Raw genomic sequence first — 7,599 nt, 5'->3', positions numbered from 1 at the left:
GGTGTTCTGGTGGGTGGAGCTGGATTTCTTCTCTCTGGAGTGCAATGAAGTGTCTAGTAATGAGTTATGAGATGTCAATGGATTTGGAGTAACTTTGGGCAGCCTGTATATTGAAGCTCAGGGCTGTGTTCCTGTGTTGCTGGAGAATTTGCGTGGTATGTCTTGCTCTGGAACTTGTTGGCCCTTGGGTGCTGCTTGGTTTCAGTGTAGGTATGGAGGCGTTTGATGAGCTCCTATTGCTTAATGTTCCCTGGAGTCAGGTGTTCTCTGATGTTCACAGGATTTGGACTTGAGTCTCCTGCTTCTGATTTTCAGTCTTAGTTTTACAGTAGTCTCAAGACTTCTCCTTCTATACAGCACCGTTGATAAAACATCTAGGTTAAAGATGAAAAGTTTCTCCACGGTGAGGGACACCCAGAGAGGTTCACAGAGTCACATGGAGAAGAGAAGAGGGAGGAGGGGGTTAGAGCTGACCCGAATGAGATGAGGTGGAATCAAAAGAGGAGAGAGAAAGCTAGCCAGTAGTCACTTCTTTATGTGCACTCCACAGTCTGGACCACTCAGAGATGTTCATGGAGTTATACAGAGAAGAGAAGAGGGAGGAAGGAGACAGCGGTTGCCAGGAGGATAAAAGTGGGGAATGAAAAGGAGAGAGACAGATCCAGTCAGTAATCAGTTCCCTAAGTGTCCTCCACCATCTGGAATACACAGAGATTCAGAGAGTTGGGTAGAGAAGAGAAGGGGGAGGGAGGAGACAAAGGCGACCTAGTGGAGAGAAAGGAGAGTCCAAAGAGGGAGAGAGCAGTCAAGCCAGTAATCTTGCTCCCAAGTAAAAACAAGTACTGAAGATTGGGTTCTTAAAGGTACAAAATTGATAACAAATACCAAAAAGCAAAGATTAAAATTCTAGAGTAGAGGTTGGATTTTCAAAAATACAATATTAAAGAAAAGAAGAAGAAAAATAAAGTCACAAAGGACATTAAAAAATATATATATATGAAGTTTGCTTTAAAAAATAATCTTTTTTTTTGAAAAGTAATAGTAGGTTATAAAAATGAAAATTAAAGGAGTAATAGAGGACTTAAAATTTTTAAAAAGTTTTAAAAAAGAAAAAAAAAGAAAATAATGATCATAAAAATAGTAAAAATATATCTAGGACTTTCTCTGGTGTTGTGGGCAGTGTGGGGTCAATTCATTTTTGGATACTTTCTTGGTCCAGCTTATCTTTCTCAAGATCTATAGGCCCCTTCCTGTGTAGTCGGTACTAACTACAGGGTTTTAATCTATTGCACCTGTCACTTCCAAGGTGGTTCCCTTGGTTTTAGCTTCTGTTTGCTGGTCTCTTCAGTGTCTGATTTGCACCCTGACACAAGGGGGCGGTGGTGGACACTTTTTTAGGCTTACTTGTTCAGTCGCGCTGTGGGGACGGAGGGACGCTGCAAACAAATAACACTGGCATGTGCTCATAGTGTCTCAGCCACACTGGGCCTGCCCCTGCTCACAACTCATGCACCCTCCCTTCCCACACAGCTCAGGCTCTAGGTTGCTCTGCCAGGAACCGTCCGAGGCCGGCCCTGGGCTGCATGCACCTCCCAGGTCTAAGCCGCTCAGGTTCAGGCACTCAGGTAGTCCTCAGAGGCGCAGACTCCATTGGGCCTGCATTTTGTGCCCTTCCCAGCTCCGAGCAGCTCGGGTGATGAGGTGTTTGGTGAGCGCGGTTACTGCGACTTATGGCCTCTCCCATCCCTGCCTCTTGGTTTTCTGGGTGTACAACTGGCGCACCTTCTCAGGCAGATGACTGTCCAGAACCCCAAGAAGTCTTAGTAAGCAAAGAAGCCTGCTTGCAGTTTGGTAGATAATGTCTCTCTGGGGCTGCGATTGCCCCCTTCTGGCTCTGGCTGCCTGTCACCGGAGGGGGATGGTCTGTGGCCAGCTAGTTCTGTTCCACCCTTTGTTCTGGGCACGGGCCTGGCAGTGTCTTAAGGCTTTTCGTGTCATAGCTATCCCACAGTCTGGTTTGCTAGCCCAAATTGGTTCGCTCTGATTACCCTCGGGGGTATTCAGGCCCGATCCTTACTCTAAGCAATGCAGCCTGCGCCTCCCTGCCCAGCCCCAGCTTGCTAGTGGCGGGCGCAGGTGTCTATGCTGCTTCTCTGCTGGGGGTTACTGTTGGGCTCGTAATCTGTGGGTTTTAATTATTTATTTATTTTTCCTCCCTATTATGTTGCCCTCTGTGCTTCCAAGGCTCCGCACAGACTTGGCAGTGAGACTGTTTCCTGGTGTTTGGAAACTTCTCTCTTTTTAAGATTCCCATCCCAGGATGGAGCTCCGTCCCTACCTCTTTTGTCTCTTTTTTTGTCTTTTATATTTTTCCTACCTCCTTTCTAAGACAATGGGCTGCTTTTCTGGATGCCTGATGTCCTCTGCCAGCATTCAGAAGTTGTTTTGTGGATTTTACTCAGCATTTAAATGTTCTTTTGATGAATTTGTGGGGGAGAAAGTGGTCTCCCCATCCTATTCCTCTGCCATCTTAGGACTGCCTCTCCTGAAATGATATTTTATGTAGAAAATCTGGTTATCTATCTTAAAATTCCTAAAATAATAAGTGTTTAACAAGGTCTCAGGGGACAAGATCAACATACATTCATTCAAACATGACTATCATTCAAGGGAAAAAAATATTCAGTTGTAAATCTAAGAGAATATATGTGGGACTTGCATGGTATCACCTACTTGATGGACATGAGTTTGAGCAAGCTCTGGGAGTTGGTGATGGACAGGGAAGCCTGGCTTGCTGCAGTCCACGGGGTTGCAAAGAATGGGACATGACTGAGTTACTGAACTAAACTGCATGCTGAACCAAAAGGTTCAGATAAAAGAAATCAAAGGAAATGTAATAAATGGAGAAACAGACTATCCTCAAGGATTGGAAATTTCAACATAGTAAATACATCACTTCTCTCCAAGTTTACACATAAGCTTCCTATAACTACTGTTAGAAGCCCAGTCAGATACTTTGTAGATAAGGCAAGATCACTCTAACATTTATATTGAAAGTAAAAGAAGTACAATAACTAAAACAATTTTGAAATGGAAAAGTAAAGTGAATGAAATCAGTCTCCTGCTTTTTGAGGAGGCAGAGAGATGACAAATAACATAAAGAGATGTTCAGCATCATTTGCCACTAGGAAAAATTCAAATCAAAGATGCATTCCTATAGTACTATAAACCAATCAGAATGACTAAAATGAAATTTTAAAAAGTAGTGACAAATCAAGCACTGGTGAGAATACTGAGAACCTGGATCACTTTTATATTAATCATAATGCAATCAAGTTATTCTGGAAAAGAGGTAGGCAGCTTATTACTCACCTAAACTTGTAGCTACTATATGAAACCAGAATCAATCTCCTGAGCATTTCTCTCAGAGACGTAATGATTTATGCTCACATATATAATTGTACAGAAGTTTCCACAGTTAGGACTTCCCTGGTGGCTCAGATGGTAAAGTGTCCGTCTACAATGTGGGAGACCTAGGTTCAATCCCTGGGTTGGGAAGATCCCCTGGAGAAGGAAATGGCAATCCACTCCAGTACTATTGCCTGGAAAATCCCATGGACAGAGGAGCCTGGTAGGCTGCAGTCCATGGGATCAAAAAGAGTCAGACACGACTGAGTGACTTCACTTTCACTTTCACTTTCCATAGCTACTTTATTCATAATATCCCCAAACTTGAAACAAACCAGATGTCCTTAAATGGGTAAGTTTATGAACAGAATGAGTTATGTCTATACTATGGAATACTACTCAGCAGTAAAAAGGAAAGTATTGATAGACACAAAAACTAGATGAATCTCCTAAATTATGCTGAGTATAATGAAGATTACAATAAGATTATAATAAGATAATATATAAAACAATCTGATTATAATAAGAGTACATACTGTATGCTTCCATTCATATAGTATTCTTGAAATAATAAAATTATAAAACTATTGAACTGGAGAACAGATTAATGATTGCAAGAGTATATTAGGGTTCTCAGAAAAAAAAAACATATGTATGTATTGGCATATATATATATATATCCTAGTATGTATATGAAATTTGTATAAATAAACTTTTTGTGACCCCCATGGACAATGGACTGCTAGGGTCCTCTGTCCATGGAATTCTTCAGGCAAGAATATTAGAGTGGGTAGCCATTCACTTCTCCAGGGGATCTTCCCAACCCAGGGAGGAAACCTGGGTCTCCTGCATTGCAGGTGTATTCTTTACTGTCTGAGCCACCAAGTATTCCTATAAGTATATAATAGAATATATAAAATGTATGTATATTATAGATTATATATTATGTCATAGGTGTAACATAATTTTAACTATAACTATATAAATAATCATAATGTATAATATATGTATATAGATATAATACTGCTACTGCTGTTGCTAAGTCGCTTCAGTCGTGTCCGACTCTATGCGACCCCATAGATGGCAGCCCACCAGGCTCCTCCATCCACTGGATTTTCCAGACAACAGTACCGGAGTGGGTGTCATTGCTTTCTCCATATAGATATCATAGGAAATCTATATCTATCTATACATCTATGTATATAGATATCTTGAGAAAGAGTGGGTAAGAGGATTAGAGGTGAGTTTTAATTTAAGGAATTAGCTCATGCAGTTGTAAGGATGACAAGTTGAAAATCTGTGGGGCAGGTTGGCAAGCCTAAAACCCAGATGGGCTTGATGTTTCAGTATTGAATTTAAAATTATAAGGTCAGCTAGGCTGGAAGCTGAGACAGAATTTCTTCTCTTGGAAACCTCAGATTTTGCTCTTAAGGTTTTCAACTGATTCCATGAGACTTACATTATCATATTATCAAAATACATTAGATAACAGTACCATGAACTACTCAAGCTGACACATAATACTATCACACAAGGATTAGTGGATGAGCACTAACACAATAGGATTAATATGCAATATTTTGAATCCTGTTTACATTTTATGTTAGGGATAGTAACGGCAAGCACCATAAGTACTTGCATTTCAAACTTTGAATATGCATTGTACCATTTTAAACACTATCTGATAGAGAGATTTAAAAGGGCAAACACTGATCACCTGCAATTTGGCACGAAATAATGTAAATTGTCATGGAAAAATGCATATCTTCTAAAAGGGTCCTGTGAAGAATTGCTTAAATAGTGAACTTTCTTACTACACTTAATATGTAGTTTAATTTGTAAAATTGCATCAAGTTAAAAATATTAAAACTCAAAGCTTTATAAAGTAGTCCTAGAGAACAATCAAAGAGTTCCAGATCTTCACAAAATTGAATTTCAGAAAGCCTCCTGCTGTTAAGCAATAATAAACTAATTGTGACTTCCAAGTAGAAAACCACAGGGAAGATAGCACATCCAAGAGAAATTTAATCTGAAGTTAGAATCTAGCTCCTTATTATAGCTATTATCTTTCATTCAGTTAACATTTTTGTCACTTAATAAAGCCATCTGGAATCTATTATGACTCAAACATAGATTTTGCTTGTCCTAATTTGTGTCCAGGCATGCTCTACAATTATATGGTTTAAAATTACTTTTACTAAACTATATATAATATATTAATATGACAATGGTTACAGTAAGCATACAGGTTTTAGTTGTTTTTAATTTTGACTTTTGAATAAGTTTGTGACAAATATTCTATCATATTACTTATATGGGTTCTGAATTTTACATTTTAAAAGTGATAGGTGATTACATCAAGGTATTTTATTTTCACAACTTTATATACAATTTAAATTTTTTGTCTCTCATTTTATTTATGACATCATATAGTCAATGATAAGAAGTGTCTATATCAAGGTACTACTTTAACTATATGGCAAAGAATAAATGCAGTGTGCCCAAATGGGAACTTTTTCTGACTTCATTATTATTTATGGTATTTAAAATATTGTCATCAAATAAAATCTCATATACGATGACAATAAAGAATCTGAATGTGATGTGAGAGACCCAACTTCGATCCCTGGCTTGGGAAGATCCCCTGGAGAAGGGAATGGCAACCCTGTCCAGTACTCTTGCCTGGAGAATTCCATGGACAGGGGACCTGGTGGGCTACAGTCCATGGGGTCACAAAGAGTTGGACACAACTGAGCAACTAACACTTTCACTTTTCAAATGTTAACTAAATATCTGTCATGCTAACCACAGAAATATATTTTAAATGGGCAATGAAACAAAGTTGACTATTTGACTATGACTTGATAAGAATTGTGGTACTGAAATGGAAATTTCATTAAAATTCATATTTCTTGAAGGATTACTATTTCTTTTATTTTTGTTTATACTTCCTGATACAGTTTCTGATATACATCTTTTTGATTTCTAAAGTTTCTAAACCTGTTACAAATTTGCAAATATTTTCTCCCATTCTGTAGGTTCTCTTTTCATTTTGTCAATGGTTTTCCTTGCTGGGCAAAAGTTTTTAAGTTTAATTAGATCCCATTTGTTTACTTTTGCTTTTATTTCCTTTGCATTAGGAGACAGATCCAAAAAAATATTGCTGTGATTTATGTCAAAGGTGTTCTGCATATATTTTCCTCTAGAAGTTTTATGGTTTCTGGTCTCACTTTTAGGTCTTTAATCCATCCATTTAAAGTTTATTTTTGTACATGGTATTAGAGAATGTTCTAATTTTATTCTTTTACATGTAGCTGTCCAGTTTTCCCAGAACAACTTATTGAAGAGGCCATCTTTTCTCCATTGTATATTCTTACCTCATTTGTCATAGATTTAATGAGCATAAGTGCTTATCTCTGGGCTCTCTATTCTGTTCTACTGATCTATTGGTCTGTTTTTGTGCCAGCACCACAGTTTTGATTACCATAGCTTTGCAGTATAGTCTGCAGTCAGAATTGTGATTCTTCCAGTTCTGACCTTCTTTCTCATGAATGCTTTGGCTCTTTGAGGTCTTTACTATACAAATTTTAAAATTGTTTCTTTTAGTTCTTTGAAAAGTGCTGCTGATATATTGATAGGGACCACATTGAATCTGTAGATTGCCTTGGATAGTATGGCCATTTTAACAATATAATTCTTTCAGTCTAAGAATTTTATATACCTTTTCATCTGTTTTTGTTGTCTTTGATTTCTCTCATTAGTGTTTTATAGTTGCTGAATACCAGTCTTTTACCTCCTTAGGTTCGTTTATCCTAAGTATTTTATTCTTTTTGATGTAATGGTAATTGTCATGTTTCCTTCATTTTCCTTTCTGATGGCTTGTTTTTACTTTATAGAAATGCAACAGCTTTATCTGCATTAATTTTGTATCCTTCTCCTTTACAAATTCATTGATGAACTCTTACAATTTTATAAGTATCATGTTTTATAAGTACATTATCAGTTCAGTTCAGTTCAGTTGCTCAGTCGTGTCCGACTCTTTGCAACCCCATGAATTGCAGCACGCCAGGCCTCCCTGTCCATCACCAGCTCCCGGAGTTCACTCAGACTCACGTCCATCAAGTCAGTGATGCCATCCAGCCATCTCATCCTCTGTCGTCCCCTTCTCCTCTTGGCCCCAATCCCTCCCAG

Source organism: Bison bison, unplaced genomic scaffold (assembly GCF_000754665.1).
Source record: "Bison bison bison isolate TAMUID 2011002044 unplaced genomic scaffold, Bison_UMD1.0 scf7180017864491, whole genome shotgun sequence".
In the NCBI taxonomy this organism is placed as follows: Eukaryota; Metazoa; Chordata; class Mammalia; order Artiodactyla; family Bovidae; genus Bison; species Bison bison.
This window is presented reverse-complemented; position numbering follows the sequence as displayed.